Source organism: Ooceraea biroi, chromosome 2 (genome assembly GCF_003672135.1).
Source record: "Ooceraea biroi isolate clonal line C1 chromosome 2, Obir_v5.4, whole genome shotgun sequence".
Classification (NCBI taxonomy): Eukaryota; Metazoa; Arthropoda; class Insecta; order Hymenoptera; family Formicidae; genus Ooceraea; species Ooceraea biroi.
Genome location: NC_039507.1, coordinates 4,933,091 through 4,945,289, shown reverse-complemented (window position 1 = coordinate 4,945,289; position 12,199 = coordinate 4,933,091). Strand labels below are relative to the sequence as shown.

General features: G+C 33.7%; 2 long non-coding RNA genes across 2 annotated transcripts in view; both read right to left on the bottom strand.

Moving 5' to 3' along the window:
• Positions 1 to 12,199, bottom strand: part of LOC105281702 — a 51,835-nt gene that overhangs the window by 12,788 nt on the left and 26,848 nt on the right. The gene's annotated exons all lie outside the window — the stretch shown is intronic.
• On the bottom strand, positions 1,343 to 11,286 carry LOC105281701. The gene is made up of 2 exons (XR_002193451.2): positions 6,342 to 11,286; positions 1,343 to 6,232 (listed from the first exon to the last, which is right to left on the bottom strand). It is a non-coding gene; the product is annotated as an uncharacterized LOC105281701 (long non-coding RNA).

The following is a 12,199-nucleotide window of genomic DNA, read 5'->3' as shown; positions in this document are numbered from 1 at the left end:
ATATTGTTACTGCATATACTGGGTTTATAATAAATTATTAAATTCTATATATACGCATAATATTTTACAATTGTTTCAACAATTGCAGTGTTTAAAGAAATTGTAGGTATTATACAAAGCATGTCGTTATTATCTTTCTTATTCTCTTATGAATAATATTCTTAAAGTATTAATTCTTTCGTTTTTACGAATATGAAATAACTACTTTCTTTTCATATCTTCCTTTCCTAAAGGATAATTTTTCCTCTCATATATCACAATTTTATATTACTCTCATTAATATTAATAAAAATGCATAAAATAAATTTATTCAAGGAGATCTTGTAATAATGTTTCAATCATAAAATATTCCATTATTTCCAGTTAGATGTACTTATGACATTGTGATCGTAAAGAATTTTAGAGAGAGAGAGAGAGAGAGAGAGAGAGAGAGAGAAGGTTCTTTAAAGGATATTTTATAATAAAAATCATCGCCATTTGCGAGAAAATCACAATTCGTGACGAGTAGAGCTGTTAGCTCGTTGTCATTTCAAATGGATATGGGTCAAACCAAAACCAATTGGAAAGTTGCCAGCTTCATGCTTTTCAAAGTTAGACTCGTGGACATTCCTTGTTGCATGCATTGACAATCAAAATTTTCCTTTCTTAAAAGATGTAACTATGGTATTTTAATTTCTCATGTATACATTTTAAAGACTTTCTTTAAAATTCTGGGCTTGATATTTGCTATTTAATATTTAGTTAGCAAAAAATATGGGTAATCGATAATTTTAAGTTTGAGTTTTATACAATAAATCATATTAATTAATACGATAAATTAGGCACAACTTTTTACATGAAACTGTTAACAAATATAGTTTTTTTTTATACAACCGATAATGTACAATAAATAATGTTTAATTAATTAAAGCAAAATCCAATGCAAGAGATAAAAACAGTTTATTTATCAAGATTAATAAACCTAATTTCGTGGGATTTACATTTTGCTTGTTAAATTTGCATAGAGCAAACATCTGTGATACATAATCATGGTCGAGTTCATTTACTACATGTTATTGTATGGAAGAATATCATTACAGTCGCAGGGAGTAATAGGAATAAATTAGCCAAAAATACACATCGCATACAGATAATGTACCTTAAAGCGATAATAAAAAGGTGAGAAGCAGGTAGTCTAATTATAATTAGTTCTAAGAAAAAAATATAGATAGATTATAATTACTTCTTAAAAATATAGATACAAAAAATATATGATTATAACAAATTATACTACTACAATTTTCTTTACTTGTTATAATGAAATTTTGACAATGAGAAAATACTATCAATCATTTTTCTTTCATTTTGTATGATTCTGTCTTTCGACTTGAATAAATTGGTATTTTAGAAAGATACTCATATTTCTCGTATGAAAATAATTTATTGTTTATTTCGCAATAGATAGATAATAGGTTATAGTTTCTTCCGCGTCATTTCCTTTCTTTGAGGTACCGTCGAATCGAATTTGCACTGAAAGCGACCCTCAGCGCAGTATCTAACCGTCAGACAGAAAAATGGGTACGCTTTGATCGTGCCCTCATGGAAAGGTTCGTCGTGGACGAAAGAAGAAATGAAAATTCCCGCGTCACAAGAATGGCAAGCGAACGAGTTTTATAGTCTATGTTCGAAGAGATAGACAATCTAAGTTTCGCAAATAACTTGAAGTTCTTTTTGAGAGGAATACAGCTCTACATTTACATTTATCGCGCAGACGCACATTTATATTCACGAGAAACCAGTGAAATAATAAAAGATAAAATTAAGGAGATACCATGCATCTTTTCTCGCAACGCTCACACACATATCTTGCTAATATTTAATATTCACAAAAATTTTACATCTAACTGATCTGTAAAATCTGTTTCTAAAAGGCTTTTTAGTAATGCAGTACTAAAGACACCATATCGCATTTATTGAATAGATAACAAGCCTTTCTCTCTATCTTGCGAGCCGTATTATTCATGAGAAAATACTTCACTCCGTCCGTCTTTCACAGGGAAGATTAAGTAAAGACCTTGTTCCCAGCACTGCTTGATCCTTTCCTGTCAGGTTGATATCATCTTTGAACCCTGACGTCGTCGTCGAATAAACAATGATCCGCTTTCAACGGATAGAAGAACTTTCAATCTTGTCTCTTGAAAACATTAAATTCATATAACAGACAATATCATGACAGTATCAGACTCGTGAGCTAATTTTTCTTTCAAATCGATATGCTATAAATTATGATTTGCATGAGCAATTTAAGCGTCATGAAAAGCTTTAAATTATTCAATAGTTTTAAATTATTAAAACCTGTAAAAGTAATATACATGACCAATGCTATATGAATCGATATTCTCAAGTTTAAGATCGTTTCACTCGCATCTCGCTTATACAACATTGTTTCTCAACAACGCTGACCAACAAAAAATAGCTACGTTTATATCCAAGAAAGTTCGATCGCGAGAGAATAGCCGTCGTTTCTACTTCGATATCTTCTCCGTTCTTACTGGTTATCCGCCCCATTTTATTCTGCGAGTAGAACATCCGGACGTGCCACTTGTGAGCGGATCAATTGGAACTTCCCGATAATGCTCATGTACGAGTGGGTCGTATATAGATAGGTATATATACAATACAAGCTTCTTTTTCCAAAGAAATTTTCAGCGAAGATATTACAATTCTCTTCTCATGCACCGTTATACGAAGAGGTTGTAAAAATAAAGTAGCTGATTTTTGCAGAACGCTTTATGTAAATGTGCAACGTGATATACTCAATGTTTTATGTACACTTTATCTTGTTTTTTAGTATTTCATTTTTCTACATATTGTTTTACAAAATTATGAAATTTTGATTTGGAAACAATCTGTTTAGTAAATTCTTAGTAAATTCTTTTAATGTTCATATTTATAATATAATAATAGTTAATATAATAAAATAATAATTACTTAGATTTTTCATTAAAACGTTTGCGGAAGGGACAAGAATATTCATGAGAGTAGAATTCTTGCAGTTTCTGTAAGCAAATGTATTTCATTCTCAATATAACGAAAATCGTGTTTGTGTCGTACCTTGCAAACGTGATTATTATGCTGGGTACCTAGTTCCTGGGACATTGCGTTCCAGCGTAGCTGGGCAGGATTGCTACTGCAAATTGATATGCAATTGCAACCGCGTCATATGCACCCGGATACGGAACGCAGGGCACGAAGTCCCTATAAAGGCGCATATAAAAGCGCGTTACCACCACCGATTCCGAGTCAAAGGCACAATCCGGAATGGAGAATGTGCATTTACCTAAATTTTCACGTAAATCTTGGCACGGATGTAAATGTTCCACAATGCATCTCAGACGTGTCTTGCGATGGAACTGCGACACAGGAAATGTAAATACACCCAAGCGGAAAAAGATACATTTTTTCTCACGCTCAAGAGATATCCAGGCCGAGACATTGTTACGTCGGTTGGGATAAATTCTTATTTCGAATTTGCAAGATATCTTCTTTTCACCTATTTCCTGAGCTGTAGACGAGAATACAGTAACAAGCTGACGGGAGAACAGATGTTAGCATAAGAAAGTATTTTTCGAATTTTCTCTCTCTCTTGAAAAGTACGCAATATAAAAAAGTATTCTTCACGAGCTTTTCAGAAAACAATATGTATTCTTAACTGCATCATTTCATTTCGAAAGTAGTGACCGAGAAATCGCAAGACATGCAAAAAAACAAAAAGAGGAAAGGATATTCTTCCTTTAATTTTAATATTTAAAGTAGAAAGAGATAATTGTATACAAAAGAAGAAAAAGTAGAGAAATATTTATCAAAATTCTTATCAAATGACATACTCGTTAACAGTATGGTTCCATCATGGGACTATCAGTTAAATGTGTACTACAATGACCCATATGTACAGCCTCGAGTCACGGAAATAGTAAGTATATATTTCGTACGCGTATATATACACATACGTAAAATGCATAGTAATGAGAAAGTCGCGGGCAGTTGCCTGCGCGTGTTTCTCATCACGTCGTTCTGCAAGTAATGCAAAGTGCTAAACCTATTCATAGCCGTAACCTTCACACCTTCATTGTGCTGCACGCTTTGCGGGATGCAATATATTATGTTCTCATAAAGCGGCCCGCGTATCCACTCGCAGTAAAATACTATAAGCGCTTAACTTGCTTACGGTTGCGTACGTCATACTGTGCCTTCGTCAGATTTGATATTCAATCATCAAATAATCAGCAACAGCGCGTTATCAGAGCAAAACACAAAATGAAGACACATTTACCCCGCAGGACGCAATTTATGGTCTTTTGCTTGTACATTATTTAATATTTCTGGTATAATTTAATAACTCACTATAGAATCGATGTTTCTCTTTTTACAACCTAAATGTAAAATGTAACGCAACGCTTTTTCGTTTTTTTCGAAAAACTATAAAAAAAACTGTAGAACGAAGTTTGCGGGTATGTGCAGCGCCCGTCGTCAATCGTCGTCCTGATTGCAATCCTGCATCGGAATAGGGTCCCGAATTGCGCCTATTCACATGCTGATGAAATTCAAGTCCCAGGGACTTCGTCGAAAAAGAGCGCGAGGCGACGTAATTAAGGATTAAGCCGGCGGCTTCTTTTTCTCGTAATTTTGGCTATCGCTTGGCAGGTAATCATCGAGCAGACGCAAACGAAATGAGAAACCTTGTGGGAAAGAGCCGACTGTGCCGATACCAGTACGAGATAGTCTCTATAATAAAGTCCTTCATTTGACGGGTCCTCAAATACTCACGCAAATCTTTATTTCATCGCAATATTTGCACTACATAGTTGTCATGTAGTCGCGTCTGCTGTGACTGATAGAACAAAACTGGCGGATATTACTTATGCATGAGATACCTCGGCGGAATTGTCGTTTCCGTGTACACTGTCGGTCGTCGAGGAAGTTTACTGTGCTCTAAATATATATTGTATAGAATATGTATGTACAGCATTTCCCGGAAATATCGATTTTAATTTTGATAGCACTCTCGGACAGATTGAAAATTGACGTTTCCTTAACAAACATGCCAATATGCCGGGAGAATTATAAACAATTGGAAGAAATAATATTTTGCAGATTAAGCGGCCGTGCAAACGCTTTTATTTAAGTCGAGAGGAATTTCTATTTTCTAACGTTTTAAATTTCACAAAGTACTTTACAATACAATCTTAGTGAAGATAACACAATATGCAATAAAATTTATGAGTTGCGAAGTTACCTGACTAATTCTGAAAATTGCATGAAACACGCATAAGTCAGAAATAAAAAAAGGCATGACTGAGAAGAAGAATGAATAAAGAATACTTATAAATTGTTTTATTTATTTTTTTGCCTTTTAGTGTATTTAATATCCACAATTGGAGTTATAATTAGCGCATATCGTAATATTCACGCTGCATAGCTGCAGGGAATTCTGATCAATAGGCGTAATCGATCTACACGGCGGCATCGTTTGCTTCACAGTTTGAAACTGACGCAAATCCCGGTGCTCGCCCAACGGTAGCCATGGCAACAGGTGGTGCGTTCTCGCAACCCTTGTTCATCGTTATGGACATCTTATGCTTTACCTTCTAGAACACTCATATGGTTTGCGATCCGTTAGCGATCATCCTCATCTGGCGGCAGATGCGAAGATCAATTATCCCCTAACTTCACATATAATATATCATTGAAATTTTCAAAAAGCATTTTTTTCGATATTTTTGAGCATCATTAATTATACTGTTACATCGTACTGCTACACCGTCATTTATATGTGCTACATTGTCGTGTCTATATGTAATCGTTCAACTTCGGTTTATTTCTTTTTTAACATAAATTTTTGTAATAAACAATATAGATACGACACTCTAACAAAATATTGAAAAAAATACTGAACAAACTACTGAACAAATATTTAGTACATGGTATATAGTTTATTCTTACGAATGTGCACAATATTGCGAATGTTCACCTCCCTCATGGATGCTTCTTCTAAAGGCGTTGAAATTATTCGTAATGTATAATGTATAAGTTACCGTTATCTTGAACATTTTCTAACGCTGTTGCATGTTGCAGTATGGTGACGTAATAAGAGTTACAAGCGTCTTCGGTGTCTCCGCGCTTATCGATCTTGACATTCGCCGATAACATTATCTCTAGAGGACTCTGATTTCATGGTTGAGGTAAGTTGGAACTGGAAATAGTGAATACCTTAACTAGCGCGAATAATTTAAATTCTGTGGAAGTATGCCAGGAGCTATTAGCCAAGTGCAATCTTGCCTGAAACCATTACTTCCACGCACCCAGGTAACTTCTCGTTCACAAAATGGTAGCACTGTAGCTGCAAATCTTCGTGTCGCGTACATATATAAGAACGAGATTACGATAATATTTTTGAAAATATTAAATGTACCACTGCGCGAAAATTTTAATTATTTCTTCGTATAAATCGTATAAATTTCTTCGCATAAATAAAAATTTCAAAGTATAAATTTATAGTGTTAAACGTGATGCAAAATAGATAGCGTTGCATCTCGCTGCATGATTAATAAGACCCATACAACATTTCCTAGACATGTCCATGTATTCTTGGAATATGTCACACTCTAAACCAACAAGCGGCTATTTGAACGAGCGTTGATAGTTCGACCAGCTGACAGATAACTCCGCATTGCGCGATCACGATTGATACCGGTCAGTATTCACTGTGTACTTGATACACAATTACGTCGGTAATTGTCGTATCGATCGAAGTAATATCGTGGTGCACTGTCACCGCAGAGTGTGCGCGGAGTCACATAATGTGAATCGCGAGCTGATTCTTCGGGTCCAGCGCACACCGATTGTCTACTTACTGTCAGTGATCTCAAACAAGTGTTTGTTTTCAGAGGTCCCTGAAATGGTATTAAGTGTTTGTCGTGCGAGATCACGAGATCAGTTTGCTTACGCACAATGCCGGATTAAATTAAACTGCTTTGTCAAGAGGTCATTCATGGGATTAGCGGAGGTCGTATGAATTATTAGCACAGTAAGAATTAACAACCAACGTTCAAGAACTATAAACTGACTTAAAAATGTACGTTTCAATATTTTCTCATATTTCTCGAAGGTAGAGTTTTTGAAGACAGAATTTTTAAACAATCTTGATATAGATAGGAAATATAAGTAAATTAATACTTAATTAATGTGACGATAAGACATTGACGGTGATAATAATTTATCTCTATCTATAAAGTATAGATAGAACTATTAACAATTACTGTAATAATGTAATACTATCTGAACTCATAATTGCTTTCACAAATTGGTCTTAATAATTATTTGTGTTTTGGAATTTTTTAATCTTAAACAGAGAAAAATATTTTCTACGAGAGAACTAATAGAAAATTAGATTTTCACGTTTGTGTACGGTAGTCTAATCATAAAAATGAAAAAGTCAGCATTTCCCATCATCTGAATAGAGAATGAAGTTAAGAAGTTTTTTTTGAAAGACGTGCTTCGTGAACTAAGTTAGATTAAAGCAATAAGCCGAAGTTGAAACTTGAATACACAAGAAGTTAATGCTATATATATGTATATGTATACTAATGTCAGATCAAGTTATTGATAACTATTTCTTGTTAATTTTCTGAACAATTTTTATCAAACATTTTACAAAACAAATCAATAAATGCAAAACCTGTCTTAAATATATTTTAATGTAATTTGTTACAATAAAATCTCTATTTTAAGCACAATCAATTAATCCCATCTTTACAGTAATTCTGTTACCTACCTATTAACTTTTCAGTTATATGTACATATATATAGATATTTTATGATAAAACAGAGAAAAATAAAGTTAATTATTGATGTATATATTTTTTGCTAAATAATCTCTCTCTCTCTCTCTCTCTCTCTCCCTCTCCCTCGCTATGTACATATAACCATTATTGTCTTCTGGGATTGAATATATTATATATTATAAAGATATTCCGCAAATATATGTGATCCCAACGAAAAAAGTTTTATCACGCCTCGATCGTTCGCAGTTGTTATCGATAACCACTTAAGTAAACGGCCTGCTCCTGACATTAGGGAAGTGCACCTCATAAATCGGCATGGTAGAAATGTCAGAGTGTCTCCGAGCATATGTACGCAAGCAACATGTAGATTGGACATTTTAATGGACCTTCGCGTAACGATGGGTAAAGGTAGGCACTAAAATATCTCAATGTCGTCACAATTCTCCTCTTTTCTGCATAAAGCGTCGGACATGAAATTCATGGCGCGACTAGGAAGAAGCACCCGTAAATCGCGAAGAATCTCTCCGAATGAGAATTCGATGCTGCTGAATAAAGAGGCTTGTCATGTGCGTCACCATTGTTAGTTTCGTGTGACGTGTTTATTAAGCTCCGTTATTTTCTCGTAGATCCAACTCCGTTATTTTTCCAGGTGTAAGAGTTGGAAGCGTATACGTGATGCAAATGCTTTTTATATCGGAGTCTACCTTTTGAGTTCGTGAAAATGGCGGGCTGCAACCGACAGATAGGAAGTTATGACTCTTTCAACGCACAGTACATATGTCATCGTTAACAAGCAGCTCAGAACGCTACACGCGTATCGATTACACTGAAGAATGTGTTTCTCTAAAAAAAATATTCAATTCTCCAGTCATAGACAGTACGTCGATACAGTAAGGAGGAATGGAGCGGCGCATTTTTAAAGTTGAAAAGACTAATTGCCCCATGACCCGTGCAGAGCACTCAGTGGAAACAAAATTATTTGCCTCACGACTGGAAAAAAAGAAAAATTAACGAGTGAATAATTTTTCTGGTATCTGGTAGTTTTCACTTGAAAAATATTGCATAATTTCATGAAATGTTATTTACTGGTCTCTAAACCTGTGAGCTTGTAAATTTCAAGCATCTACAAAGTCTATATAAGATATCATGTATAATGGTATAAACTTGTTATATTTATGCAAGTTCCAATATTTATGAATTTATTATTTTTGAATTTAAGATGATATTCATCTCACAGGAGATTTTGTACAATTCTTGTGAAATCTGGACTCGCTAATATTGTTTTTGAATATAGTTGATAATATTACACATGAGTGATATCATACCTATTAAATTTCAACCATTCGTGTCCACGAATGTGTGCTATGCATATGTATCTAAATTAAAATACAAAAGAATTATTATGCGCTCGTGCGTTCTTTACGCACAGCATAACGTAATTTACACGGTTGGACGCTTGTGTATCTTTCGCACCTGCACGAACTAATTTGTGACGTTAAACGCCCTTTCATTATGGTTGCTCCTGTATTCTGGTGGACGAGATGTAATTTTACTGCCTGTTTGTCGGACGTTCTCGCCTGAGTTTCCATTAGAATATATTATACGGCCGAATAAGCGAAAAGCAGTCGTTCGCGTGCGATGCAATTTCGGATCTCCGCGTGCAATATCATCCGATAAATATATAACATCGAACAATGTCGATTGGCTTTTGGAGCCATTGAATTTCACTCGCGAACGTTCCCAAAATGCGGTCTTGTTAGTCCGCGAGTGAATAACCGAATCGTACAACGCGCATTCAAGTAAATGTTAATCCATAAACGTGTATGCGTAACACGTGTTGTTTTACTGAAATTATAAATTCCAATTATTCTGGTTGGTATTCATAAAATTCCATGATATCAAAAAATTAAATCAATCGACGAACGCGGGATTTTGCACAGATGTATTTTTTGCATTTTGCTGCATGAAAACACTCAGGATTTGGTTTAGTTGACAAATAGCTTTATTTTAAATACTGTTTATAATATTTATAGTATTTTATATACTGTTTATAATAAAGTGATCCATAGTTTTAAATTGATGTTTAGTGCACAAATATGACGGATTTTCAAAATGTACGTAAGCCAGGCACATGTAACGGATGCAATCGACGCGTTAATCGTTCGCTGATGTGCATTTTGTTTTGCAACTGCTCTTCAGTTAAAAACCGAGCATTTCGGTTAAATCGAGGTTGATGTGACAAGTGTGCAATAAAAAATATTAACAGCTATGGTTATGACGTGCATTCTGTGTATTGAATATTTTATATTATTAAACGCGCTGCTTACAAGTAGAGCATGTGAAAGTACGTAAATTACATTTACATGTATAATGATTCCCTCGATTCGTTTTCAATACTTTCCCAGAATAATTATTACCGTGCAGTGTTTACGTTCAGTATGTTCAGTAACTTTTCGAAGATGCGAAGATGAGATTGCGGATTAAATTATTTTTTTTAATTAATGATATACCGTCGACCTGACTGTTCATGACAAATATGTAGGAAAAACAAATTTTACTGACTGCGACTGCGTTTGTCGATATTATTAACAGACACGTCTGCGCTATTAATTTATTATGTTAAATCAGAAAAGTTTTCTCTTTTAACATTAAAATGTATATCAGTCTACGCGCCATATATAATATACGATATGTTGTTACATAACACTGTAAAATCACATATCATTATAATTTACAGTCGATGCGATTAATATTACGCACAACAAATGTATAGCAAACACAATGTGTACTTTTTTACTCATGAATTCTATAAGAAACATTTTTTTTGTTATTAATCAACTTATCAAACAATAATGTAGATCTAATTTAATGTGTGTTACAAGTACTTCTTGTGTGAAAAAAATTGATGGATAATCTGTCCTGTACGCTCGATTAATTCTTGAAGTATCATCGTATATCGTGCTAACGTACTATTTTTCACAAAGATAAGGCAAGAGCGTATTTCCATCACCCATCTTATATTAGGTTGTTTTATATCGTATGAGTGCAATCTTGTGTTAAAGATAATCCTGAATGTCTTACTATAAGATTTTTCTTCTCTTTTATATAGTCTTAATGTAAAAATACTACAAATATATCAATAAAAAAGTGTTCAAAAATGGAATTTATAACGTTATAATTTCAAAGTATTTGGAACGTTATGCTCATCACGAAAAATTGACCCAGAATGATATTTTGATACTCCATCATTGAGGATATAACAACGATATAAAAATTTCTTTTTATAAACAAAGAGATTATTATATAGTCCTAAATAAATCGTTAGATTAACAAGAGATTTTTATTATTATATAGTTTCCTCGAGGTATGTATATAGAGGAAAGTTCCCGATTATGAGATACCATATCGATTTTGCCGAATGTAAGGAAATCTATAGGCAGAATTTAAAAATTTAATACGTTATCTTGAAGAGAATTTAATAAGCTTTAGGTTGGTGAAATGAAAAATCTAATTTAAATATTATTTTTTCTGAAAATTAAAAAAATTTGAAAAAAGAGCTTTACGCAGGATCGAGAAAGTGTGCTCCTAATATAAGATACCTCGAGAAATCGGTGTTAAAAGTGCAAAATACATCAGTATTGCAAGTAAAAAACTTTATTAGATAGTTTTATAAAAATACTGCTGCCACAGCCTTCGCCAAATCTTCACGATTCCACTGTCGACGCTTCCTCGTTTCTCTAACCTCTATAGTCAGATTCTATAAAAATTAAATACAAAACTTCGTAATATAAATTCGTATTAACTTTTCTTTAACCTTAAGTAGTATTTTCTTTCTTTTTATTACACTACATAATCTTCATATTCGAGCAATAATTATCTCATATTAAGAGTACCCTGAATATCTTATTATACGAGCCACACGCCTAGCGGTTCCGCGATCATGAAATCTAACCTCTACAATTAAGCAATTCAACAAATTGCGTATTTTCCTGTTACTACGATTCTACTCTATCATTGCATACTGAATTTATTGCCAACCATTTCTTTATTATATAATAAACAAGGTTTAAAGACTTACCTCAAGTTACTTTGACATGTTCACAATTCACAAACCTTTTCTTGCAAAGGCTAAACGCAATAACGAACAATGAATTTTTCACTAAATACATTTTACACCAAGAGTAATAAGTTCATGGTGGAACTAACAGATGGTGCTCAATAGTTTAGCAGAAACCCCATTATCTCATATTAGGAGCATATCTCATAATAGGGGATTCTCCTCTATATGTATATTGCAATATCTCATTATGTAACATTGTGTACGCGTGTCACATAATGGAATGCCATTTGTTGGCATTAAGACAGATATTATTCAT